Raw genomic sequence first — 13,086 nt, forward strand, 5'->3', positions numbered from 1 at the left:
AAGGCCTCTCTAGGAATGCAAGTATAGTTTTTCTTATTTTCTCTCCTTTCACTGTGCCTTCCTGAGAACAAAGAAGAGCAAGCTAAGAAATTCCTTGGGTTTTTCCACAGCCTGTAGGAAGATCACTGTTTTATCCATGGATTTAGGTTTGGTCTGCCTAATCTTCTCAAAAGGTTGAACAATATGGATTCAGATTTTCTGATCTGAACTCAGGTCTACTCCTGCAATCCTTCACTGTATGTTAGAGACAATATTATCATTCGGTAAAGAAGAGTAGACAAAGTAAGAAGTAAGTTTCCTTACATTTATCGTTAGCTTCCTTACATTTATTGTTAGCATGATTTTAATATGAACGTTGCATATAAGTCGCCTACTGTCAGTTCTGGTACAAACTCAGCAACTCACTCAACCTGCAAGTAAATGTGAACCTCAGAGAGAAGCTGTGCGATATTGAACCTGATACAGCCTAACATTGCTCAGGTGCTCTGAGTATATCACTGATTCTCCTTTCACTTCTGGACCAAGTTTGAAGTCCCACGCCTAATCTACAAATCCCTAATTTGGTTAGTATACATCTGCTTTAAGGGCAGCCAAGAACCTTCATCCACTGATCCCTGTGATCAGCACTACAAATTTCTGCCAGCATAGCTACACTAACACAAACTGTGAAAAGCGTATAACCTCCATCTGACAATGGCATACCAGTGAATGCCTGGTGTAGACTCATTAATGCCATCATGGCAGAGTATTTGTTGGCTTAGTTTGTGCCTTTCAGTAGTGGGCTGTAACTAAACAGGTAAAAACCACAGTGGCATGGAAAAACATTGAAGATGCTCTGTAATGTAGACAAGGCCAACCAAAACAGTGGTCTGTGAACATATTATTTTTAAGAAAGACTTATAAGGACACAAAGACCCAATAGCTCTGTAGAAGGGTCCAAGCCCAAACATTCCAGTTCTTCCCTTTATGACCATGGCATATCATTTATCAGATTGCAGCCATATTTCAGTCCAGCGTATTTTATACATATGTTGTATATACATGTATATATGCATCATATTATATGTATATAATATGTGTATATTGCCGTGAATAAAACACTATCTTTTCCTTATCTTTTGTTTATCTACTACACAGAGGATCAGAACTGTTCAACTATATGCTAGCCATACTTCTGTGACACCAGGAAAAGCAATGAGAGGCAAGCTCTTGTTCTTTTGGAGCAAAAGGGTATTTAGATGCATGATACTTTCATGATGGTAACCACTATCAAATCACCATATTATTTACAAAATATTTTGAGATGTTCTGGAATAAATGATGCTATATTCAAGACTTGCATGAGCTGCACATACACAGCTTTCGGCATTACATGACTCCAAAAAAATTCTTCCTCCCCAAGCATACCCTGTATAAGATGAAATACTTGGGATTTTTCTCCCTTGAAAAAATAATAGCACTAAAGTAACAACAAAATGTCTTAATACTACAATAAAAATTCATATTTTCATTTGAAGTCAATCTAAAACGGAAAATAAGGCCCCAGAACTGTTTATGGCCATGGCAAACCTAATGAACAAAACCAAGATGGTCCTCTGTCAAACAAAAGTAAAAAAATGAAGAATAACAACACAAAACAGTTTACCATATGAATATCAATTTCTGACTCATTCTCCAGGAGCAGTCTCTGTGTGTATATTTTGGGCTCTCACATCAGTTCAAGAGGTTACTACAGTTTGGCCCACAGCCAGAAAGAAGCAAGTGAAATAGTGTTCCAGTACTTGCACTGTGAACACACAGCTGGCTTCAAAGGGAAATGGACTAATCCTACTTCATTTCCCTTCTTCAGTATATGTTTAAAGAGCTTTGGTGTGCTGAAGGAAATCAACGAGAATTCGTTAGTTTCCTTCTGATTCAGCTCATTGCTGCTGTAAAGGGAAACAGGTCAGGATTGCAGGATCCTACACAATTTCCTTTTGAAGCAGACTTTAAGCCAATTCTCCTCTTACTTCACACACATACATCCAGCATTTTCAGTAACAATGCTTGTATTTAAATGCAATACCTCTCCAAGTGGCTAAAATATATAAAGACTACAAAGGGAAGAAGAAATATTGAATTAAAAAAGAAAAGAACAGACAAACACCAGTCTATTTGACTTCATTCCTTTGAGAACTTTTGTCGATTGCTAAAAACAAAGCATTCCTGACAACAAGCTCAGAAAATCAAGAGAGGAACTTCTAGAAAAAGAGTAAGAAGTGAGAAAAAAAATACTGGGAAAAGTTCATCATGAAGGAAAAGGAAAATAATTATTTCTAGAATAAAGAAACTTTTTGCTATTCAATAGAAAATTACAACAAAATAAAATTCTAATAGCTGAACTAAGTCCTATGCATGATTTTGACCTTGTTTGGAGAAGATATTGGAAAGGGGAGAAATGAAGTTTAATGACTTGTTTTTGACAGAAAGCTTCTCCTCCAGTTTGTAATCCCACCTTTTAATTTCTCTCTCTTCATAGCTCCGAAGTTTGCATAAGCCTCCTCAAGGTTTTGGGAAGCCATAGGATTTCAAGTGATTCCGGGCTGTACTCTATTCAGTTTGAGGCTACTGCTCTTGAGACAGGAAACTAGAACCCACATTCTTCTACAGCAATATTTCACAATTTATCACCTAAGCAGAAAGTGGCTTTTAACAAACAAAACAGAAAAGAATCACTATTTTTTTATATTTCATTACTATAGTGAAGACAAGGAAGTACTGCTATACTGAAATGTCTCTTAAGTCTGAACTACAGATACCACAGATACTACAGATACTGTAGAATACTACAAATGATGAACAGCCTTATGAAATTGTTTCTTCTTGCTAGTTATGGAGCTACCAGCTTCTCATAGTTTATGCAATACATTTCATGGAAAATCTATCTAAAACTTGAATTGACCAAAAAGCCCTTACAGTAATAGAGTCATATCTGAGGAGAGATGGGACATACCAGAACTTCAGGTTATGAAAGGTTTTATTCTCTGAAACTCTAGAGGTGTCTGAGGAGCTCTGTGCAACAACTGAGAAATCTGACTCAAGCTCAGTTAGCTGCAGAAAAATAGTACAGACATGACTTTAATCCTGCACAAATAGCTCCTCAGCATAGGAAACTGAAAGACAGTTATAGAGCAAGTAATGGCTCTCTGATTTTGTAGAAGAGCCTGTACCACCTACAGAGAGACTTAAAACAAGATTATCTTCCTTTGCTATTCTATGCCAATCTTAGTTTACAGCCTTAGCTTTGACTACTGGACCATAATTTGGACTGTTATTCAACCTGCTCTAGAAAAAGTATTTGACACTTCTGACTTATAAAACCTGACAGTTCAATATAGAAGTCCAGGGTCAGCCACAGCAATAGCATAGGTAACCTGTTCTTTTTTTATGTACAAATTACTTTCTCGTTCCCAAGAGAAAGACTGAATGTCCCATCCCTCTCCTTAGTTGTAGTGAGCGGATGTTGTACAGGAAGAAATCAGTCACCACTTCTAGATAACATCATAAACAAATAAATACATAAAACAAAGGCATTTCACAGCTCAAAGATCCAAGGTCAAAACTAGTTTATTAGCCAATTTCTCATTTTTGTTGTTTACTTTATTTTGAATCAGCTTCAAAGTACAACAGACCAGATGATATAAAGACAATTCTAATTTTATTGGTTCAGTGAGTATAACTAATTATATTTTCTTAATCCTTTTGTTTGCTGCATTTATTTCTCTGTTATTATTCTTGTGTGCTGCTTATTATACAAAAGATTTCATTTTTGTATTCCCTTTGCAAAACTTATATTCTCCCTCCTTCTTCTCAACTGCTCAAGTTTGCTGTCTCTCACACAGAACCTTTTCTTTTCATTCCTAGTGTGAATACATATGACTTTCACCTCATCTAGTGTCACCTCAGAATTGAAATTTCCAATTAGGGACAAAATACTCTGGATAAAATCACACCATAAATTTATTCAACCTTTACCAAAGATTAACGTTTCTTTTTTACTGTCATAAACATTTCAGCTTGTAAAACATATTGCAGCAAAATCTCCTCTTGATTCCTAATGTAAAGAGCCATAGGTCACTTTTCTGAAAATAAAAATGAAGTGTAGAATGAGAAATGTAGTTCAGTAAGCTAACCAACCATGGAGATGGCTTCCACACTAGATAGAGTTACTATTTACATATGGGAGCTAGTGTATACAAGGAAAATTGGTCTCTTGAAGACATAACAGGAAAAGAAAACATCCTTCAATTTACATCAGAAATGTCTCAGTCTTCAAACAAGAGGGAGGGAGATACTGAGGGAGAGAGGCTGCATACTACGGCAATGGGCAGAAAAGTGACGAGGAACACCTATCCCACTACCATTCTTTAATGGAAAGGTACTTTAAAAGGTACCAAACTAACATGTCTGCCTGTGAACAGAACCTAATATGCAGTGGAGACCAATGCAGGCTGTCTGGTGGAGGAATGAAAGGGGCAGAAAAACCATTAGAGAGCCAGGAAATATCCGCTCTTCCCACTATGTCACTACTGACAGTACAAACACTTGTGCAGACCGTCCTGGACAACAAAGTTATTCTGTGTGGTTTGAGTAACTCCTCTTTCCACTCATGCACAATTCAGAGAGGAGAGAAAGGCATCCTGGATACCACATAAACTTACAGTGTCTTTAGTAATAGGTACTCTGGAAATACACAATAGTTACATCAGATTACAGACTTAACCTATCACTTGCATTCATCAGCCATACTACCTAGTTCCAACACCTTTTTTAGATCTCACAAATGAAGAAGTGCTATAGTGCATTAGATACCTACAAACTTAGTCTCACAGAGACATATAGCCTAAAGCTTGCCAATATTATTCCATCTCCTTGAGTCTTCAGTTTTTAAAATAACACAAACTTCTAATAATTCAACATTCCTCTCAACAGTACAGCTTCCCAAGCATAAAGTTCAGTTTTTAATATATAAAAAAACATATTTACAAATTCACTCAGAAAAGTGCTTGCTCTAGTAATCATGCCCAAGTCAAGCAAAATGAGAGTGTCTCTTTCAAGAGAAGGCCCAGTAGCTAAAAAGTAAGTGAAAAAAAGGATGCATTAAAATCTTCCTCTCTCATTCAACCTTGGGTTAAGCAGCTGTCTGTACACCAGAGATTTAGTAAGACATACAAACAGAACCCTGCCTATTATTATGCATTAGAAACTGAGCTTTCAGTATGAGATGCCCTCACTTTCCTCACTAAACCTGTTTAAAATATGTGATTTGCAGCTACAGAGAAATGTGGAGAAATTATTCCATGTAAAATGCTTGTACTGTTTTCGTTTTCATGGATTTTGAACAGCAAGTTCCTTTATGCATCTTTCTTAATGTTAACGTTGTGAACATGCATTGGTGTTTTCCTTTATCAAAGCAGAAAGACAGAAATAGACAAGAAGGAAAGAAACTCTTGCATTTTCCTATTGCTGGAAACAATCATTATTATAGGAATTTAAATGCCTTTTTCATGTCCACTTGAAAAAGATCAATACAGTTTGCTTTAAAATAACTGTTCTTTTAAATGCTCTGTTAAAAATCCATAACTAATGGTTGAAGGGGTGGATTAACTACAGAAATCAGAATAGCTTGATCTAACATCATTATGGAAATGTTGTGTTACAAAATAATCCAAACTGGGTGCAACAGTTTATTCCCAGGAGTGACTCAAATCCACATTGTTTGTAGTGCCACATATAAATGCAGTAATTGTGAAAGAATGACTAAACCGCAGTAGATGGCAGACAACTACCCACTTTGCTTTCTGGCTCTTCTATACTATTCTCCATCATCTTCTTTTAGAGGTAGATTGATCTACACCTCATTCTTAAAAGAACACAGTATCTTGAATCTCTTACAAGAACTTTGGAGATCATCATTTTTAATGAACTTTTTGAGAATAGTTCATTCGTGATAGCCTATGTTCAAGGTTGGTAGTTTTGAAAAACAAGACTGTTTGTTGTGTTTTTCTCTTTATGGTCAAGCATTACGATGTATGTAGTCAGCAMTGACACTGTGCTTCAATAAAACGTTTCAAGTAAGAATAAAGTCTCCCAATTTAAATAATCTCTATCTTCCCTTCAAAAATAAATACTAAAAAAGAAAAAAAAAGTGTTTACAGCACAATATTATACCTGTCAACACTGAAACTTTGGGATGAATACACCAGTGCATATGAAATCAACATATATGCTACCGTCAGAGGCAGTCTGGTCTTTATTAGCCACTGTATACAGGCAAAAACTTAAGGAAGTCATTTACCCTTCTTTTGCTACATAGTAGATTATGGAAAGTTTCAGAACAAAAAAATATTCTGATTTAAATACAGTTTGATCTCTTCTCTTTTGAAACAAATAGTATGAATGAAAACTTGCCTCACTGTTCTCATTGAGGCCATTGCATGATTATTTCATTCCTGACAGACATGTTGTAAAAGTTGGATAAATCATTGCTTATGTTGCATACTGATCTAGGAATTAGGGTTTTTATAGAAGTTAAAAACAACGTCATAGAAGATAACTAAAATTCTTTTCTCATCTCCAAAGCTGAAAGTAAGAAATCAAAATTACAAGTCCAAAAAATGATCCACTTAATCCCACTACTGTGGAAGGTCTAACCCTTATTAGATCTCTAAGACTTTCTAACGTAACTTAAACAGATAAGGTCCAAGAATCCTGAAGATCAAAGATTCTAAATATTGTAGACAAAGGAAGAGAGTAAAGCCCCTCACAAAGAATGACTTTCTAATAACTGAAATAACTCAAGCTTGCGTTCTGTTGGTACAGCCATGGAAATATGCACTAAGGAAAAGGCAATTTTCTAAATAGGCAGATCATCAAAATACATAATGGTTAATACTTGTTAAAATAAAAATCTCCAAGCACATAGAAATCAAGACAAAATCAACGTGGAGGTTTTTTTTCCGCAAAGTAAATAAGAACTGTTGCATTCTCCACAAATTAGTTTCTGAGAGGTTTTAATAAACAATATACTAGAAAAGCCCAACAATCATTTGCTTTCTTGTATTTACAGAAGTATTTCAAAACAAAAGGATTAGAAGTGCTTTACAAGTGTAACATATAATTATTATACTATTGGCAGACAGAAGTGTGTTTTTCATATACAGGTGAAAGAACTCCTAAAACATAGATTTTCACGCTAGAGACATTTTCAAATACTTTGCTTCAGGAATAAGTAAATATACTTTGACTTGCTGTTAGCAATTTCCACTATATTTTGTACAGTTGTAAACTGGATGGATGCACACAACATATTTAAACTAACTACTGTTTGTGTAACATCTGAAACAGAAGAATTCAGGACAAGATCTCCCTCTTATAAATGAAGAAGGTGTAAGAGAGAGAGTGAAAAACAGATTTCCCTCTTGGAGGTTCTGCATCACAATACAACTATTAGACAATGTGCTTAACACTAACCGGTCCAGCTGGCTTCTCTGCTTTCTCAACAGCCTTCGTAACTTCCTTGTGCTGTTTTCTAAGGTCTTCCTTTTGCTTGCCGTGTTTACAGCACTAGGAGAGGAAGAAACAAAGCAATTGTAAAGCTTATTAAGAAGCAGTTCATGGGGTATTAAAGGTGACCTTGCCACTTCAAGTTCTATTTATTATTCTTCCTTTCCAAAGTGGGTCAAATCTTTCCAAATCTGAGCACTCTCAACAGTGAGGTTTCTTCTCAAAGCTAAGTCCTGAGCTGTCCTGAGCTTCTGAAAAGATTGCATCCACATCCAAACAAAGTGGGAAAGGATCATCTAATAGCAAGCTGAAATCTACACATATCTAATATAGATATATATATCTAACATAGTATTAAAGTACAATACAACTCTAAGCAGTCTTCATACTGGATGGAGAAACTGTTACAGTATTGTTAGGTCCAGCAATGCAGTCAGCACAGTAGTAGTCTCCAAATGAAGAAAACTCAAGATGCAAATCTTCTCAGAATTATTCACTCTATAGACAAACACACATTTGCAAACAGCTGTACTGAATAAGGTATTGCCTACTGGCACCTTCTCAGTTGTTCATCACACTAAACATTAGTGGAGACTATTAATCTTTTCTCTGCTGTTTGTTCATGATAGGATTTCCCATTCTGTTTCAGGTAAGGTCAGCCAGGTTAGCTTAAACAGCAGTGTTTTGCTAACCTGGATGATTTTGTCTGAAATGGACAGTGATGTATTTGTATGAGTAGTTCAGCCAGATGGTCTGAGGTTGTGATTTCACATTATACTTAATACAGTGTAAATGCACGTTATCACAGAAGTTAACCTGTAAGAGAGTACTATGCTGTGTCCAGACCTAGCTGAACTGGTAGGAAATGCTACTACCACTAGCTTGCTATTAGATGTTCACTATGGAAAATTTACAGATTTTTCATATTTTTCATCCACATTATTTTCTTTGGAAATTTTTCTGCAGCTTGATCCTTCAAGAGATGAAACCTTGCATCAAGTTATTGAACTTAAYGCTCAGCTTTGATAACTGTTCCTCCTCAGAGAAGGCAGCTAAGCCTTTGGGTTTTTGTTAGAGTCTGTATTAAGTTGACAGTCAAGGCAAAACCACTGCAAACATAGCTACCTGATATAACAAATTGAAAGATGTTACGTTCTAAGTACATTTCACTAGGTGTAACTTAGTATATTCCATTATCTTATTTTACACTCAGAAATATAACAGATCATAGAGTCATATATCACAGTCATATAGTCAAATCACAAACACAAACAGCATCCAAACACAAATTAACAGGAATGTTCTCAACAATCTAAAAATGCAGTAATCTGTCAAGGTTTGGAAAACTGAAGCTTCTGCAAGTAACCCTGCTGTCAAGTAATGTATTCAGTCACTCTGAATGTGAGACAGTTAAAACAAAAACATGTTATCACACAGGATTTGTATTTTTGCTTTTAAAAATGAGATGGAATATGATGGGTTAATCATTCTGTTTCTCTGTTTCTCTGTTATGGACTGTGAACTACATACTCACCATTTTTATGAGCTATAAAAAGGAGGAAAAGGTAGGGTGAAACCCTCAGAGTAGGATAAAGTAATGAACTAGCGGTTCTGTATGCACTCCCCACAATCCTAAACACCATAAAGTTTAAAAATGCCTACACGTTTCGCTTAGCAGAAAGAGAAGTACAGCCATGAAAAGTGGCTGTAGTTTGTATACTATACAGTTCATATTAATATTCCCAGAATGACACTATTCTCCAGATGTGTATTATTTAATCACACTGTTTGTTCAAAATTGAAAATTGGTACTGAATATGGCATCATATCCTCCTGCTCACACTATCAGAACAAAGCACATCTCTAGAACTCAGAAATGTATCACATAAAAACATGATATACATTAGGTTTGCACAGTGAAGTGTTCAAAATGAAGGCCCAGGCCTTGCAAAGATGTGATAAACTTTGCACTCTGTGTAATTCCACTATCTGAAATTTAGAACTGTACAGGCTGTTTTGAAAATCTCATTTCAATTCCCTGCAAACTAATTAACTTCAAGTCAAAACACTACTTTTGTGCATCTATTCTGATCTAATTTAAAATCTATACTATTTTCAACAGATATGTGGGAGCTATCCATAAAGGACTACCAGAACAGAAATTTAAATGATAAAAGCGTGTTTACATTTTTTCCCCAACATGAAAATGAGCATCCTTTCTTTGTCCAAAGCTCATGAAAAAAAGGCAATTGAGAAAAAATAGAAACAAAAAATAAATCACCCCCAATAAATGCTAACAATTTTAAGAAATTTAGACAAAAAGAGTATAACAAAAATATTTGTTGAATATCTTTTGCAAAATCTCATATCAAATAAAATTTTATTTTTCTTATGACAATGAAGGTAAAGGCTGAATTCATACCTAATTCAAATGGCATACCTTAGTGAGATTGAATTATCTCAGTTTACAGAAGGGGACATTTGACCACAATTGTGTTTGCCTGAAGCTCTCTGGTAGAGAAAAACTTGAACTATAATGATGGAGTTTTCAGAATGACCCGTATTACCTTTTGGCAAAGTACTACTTTAAGCAAGCTTTAGCAGCTTATCTTCACTATATGGTAATGATGATTTTTGTCAGACACAAAGAACTATGTTTTTTATCAATGGTTCATGCCAAATCCAACTCCTTAAAAGAAATCAGCCCAAAGCAGGTGCACAGAGCTGTCAGACCTTGAAATTTGTTTTGAAACCAACCACCTGTTAGTGTAATTGTGTAGCTGTTTTTCCTGGCTTATGGGATTTTAGTTCAGCTGTTGTTCTCATGCTAACGTTTATTTCCTCTAGGAATCAGTTCATCCACTTATACTAACCTTCAAATTTCTATGTGACTATCTTCACGAGTCTGATTCAATGTGTACATGCAAAATGACAGTTGTAGCACCCTTAATCAACAACAGTAGACTCTATTTACAAGATAGCTCATAATTGCTGTAGGAAAATATCTGAAAAAACAGTATTAAACATCCTCTGTGTCACGTCACATTTAATCATTGAGATGACTCGTCTCTGTTCCTTGTTTGTTTTAAACTGCAACAAAGAACACTTAATGGACGATCCCAAAGATCAGATTTAATGTTGGTGCCTGACTCACATTTTACTGATAACAGAGCACTGCTTCTGCCACTGAAAGAAAGTCTGAGTCAGGATTCCTATAAAAACATTCTTTTTCTAAAGGTTTATAACTCCACCAGAAGTTTACTCCACATTAGAATTCAGCAAAGACATTCTAAGTGCAGAGACACATTTACTTGAAAAAAATTATAGTAAAATTCTGCCTACAAGTGAGATATCAGGGTAAATGTTATCATCAGAAAGATGATAACTTTGTGATTAAGATGATTTCTGTAAGTAAGAAACGGTATTTAATAAAAAACAATGGGATTGTACTTAAGGGGGCAGTCAGAATTGCGGTTCCTTTATTCTCCAGATTGCTGTTTTCAGCACCCTTTGGACATAAGCCACCCCAGAAAAGGACTTGAACATTTGGATCAGAACAATAGCTGGGCTGTTCATGAAATGAATGTTTCCTTGAACACAGTCAGTCCCAGTCATCCTGCAGCTCCACACTGCCCTCCAGGGAGGACTGTCAACAAAGTCACAATGTATCCCTCAGTTTACCCCTGTCAGTAGATGATTCCTTGGAAGTAAATATATAAAGAACAAAAACTATAGCAGACATGAACATAAAAATATTCATAAAATAATTCATGACACAAAACAGTAAAAGCTAAATTATGAAGATTAAATATTCCATGTGTTCTTATATATGCACAGATAACTGTTATCCAAATGCCTTTTTCAAGCATCACATAAAGGAAACAATAAACAATTTATGGGTAACAGATCATAAATATATGCAGTGTTGTATGTCCAGTGGGCATAGGTATTTCATTCTGTACTAGGTTTATGCATGACATGAAATGTGAGTTGTTTGCAGCTATTTAAAAATCATTTTGGGACACAATAAACTGTTGACAAGATTTATCCTATTTAAATGTATTGCCCATCCCTGACTATAGAGCATGTTGTCTTGTATTTATCAGAGGGAATACTTCTAAATTGGATTGAGAAACTTGATTGTTATCATTGTCTTAACTTAAAARGATTACACCTTTGTGTAGAGTTCTGTTAAAAGAAATCCTGCTGCTTATCATAAGCACGTACTTCCCCAAACTTCCTGTTTTTTTAGAAGTTTTATTAATTGCAAATGTTGTTTACTAGAGGAAAACCATGATTGAAGCTGTAAAACAAAGAGAATAGTGGTAACTTTAATCCTTTCAATAAGCCTTTGTTTCCCATTGACTAAAAACTTCCTAAAGGAAGTAGAGCTGCGAAAATCCAGGAAGGAATTAGATTTGCCAAATTCTGCTCCTACTTGGATTTAGATGCAAAGCCTTTGTTATTCATTGTACAAATGTTTGAGTAAAAGAAGAATGATCAATTATGCAAAAGCATTTTTACCAAGGTTGAAAATTATAAATAGAAGTTTTCCCTATCACAGAATATACAATTTAAAAATAAATAATATGTTCATTTTTAGCTGCTGCTGCATTTTTTTTGTATTTTTTTTCTTTTTGTTATTTAAGGGGAACTCAGACACTAGCCTGATAAGGATCATATAAGAACCTAGATAAGTAAATGAATATGGGAAGAAAGACACTAATGCAACCTCTTACTTACATTAAGAATGATTCGCAGCATGCAAAAGAAGTGAAATCTTTAAAATCCCTTTCCATGACAACGAGTAATTGCATATGGGAAAGTGTACTATTGTGGCAATAAAGCTGAATTCCCTGAAGGCTATTCAGAGACACCACCAATTTKTTTTCTATTTTTTTCCATATGCTCATTTTAACATTGCAGCAGTTCATGCTCTTCAGAATTTAACTACCCAAACATGTAGAGTCTAGATAAGTACTCTCACTTATTCCATAGGCCACAGACTCTTTTAATTTCTTATCCTAAAATAAATGTAATTCCTACCTCCTTCTCACCGAAACAGTGTATATTTAAATGTCCATTTCTTGTTCAAGAATATGTTGGAAGATTAAAAGATATTTAAGCCACCATTTTTGTAAAGAAATACATAAGAATAGATCATGAAAGATGCTGACTACTTTGTCTTGATTTCAGTGGAAGTGTTGCTTAGCATATTGTGACACTCAGCTCTTATGTACAGATAGCTCCACATTTTAACAAAGGTATGTCACAGGTTTGGCCAAGCTTAGCTGAATCATGGAGACAGAAAGGTTAAGCTATGCAACTTCCAGCAGCCAACATCAGGCAAAGAAATGTTGTGCTTAACATCATGTCCAGTCTCTTGTCTACTGCTAGCTCAAACCATCAAGCAGAGAGAGGTTGACTAGGTGAGAAGAGAGAAAAGGAGAAGAGAAGAGAAGAGAAGAGAAGAGAAGAGAAGAGAAGAGAAGAGAAGAGAAGAGAAGAGAAGAGAAGAGAAGAGAAGAGAAGAGAAGAGAA

General features: G+C 35.3%; 1 protein-coding gene across 3 annotated transcripts in view; it reads right to left on the bottom strand.

Moving 5' to 3' along the window:
* LOC146586635 (uncharacterized) overlaps positions 1 to 13,086 on the bottom strand; it is a 170,748-nt gene that overhangs the window by 155,225 nt on the left and 2,437 nt on the right. For all 3 annotated transcript variants that reach the window (XR_014897785.1, XR_014897784.1, XM_085320945.1), the window contains exon 2: positions 7,513 to 7,605. The gene's annotated coding sequence lies outside the window, so the exon portion shown is untranslated. The remainder of the gene's footprint in view (positions 1 to 7,512; positions 7,606 to 13,086) is intronic.

This window comes from Rhea americana, unplaced genomic scaffold, assembly GCF_003343005.1.
Source record: "Rhea americana isolate MKP2758 unplaced genomic scaffold, rheAme1 scaffold_67, whole genome shotgun sequence".
Lineage (NCBI taxonomy): Eukaryota > Metazoa > Chordata > Aves > Rheiformes > Rheidae > Rhea > Rhea americana.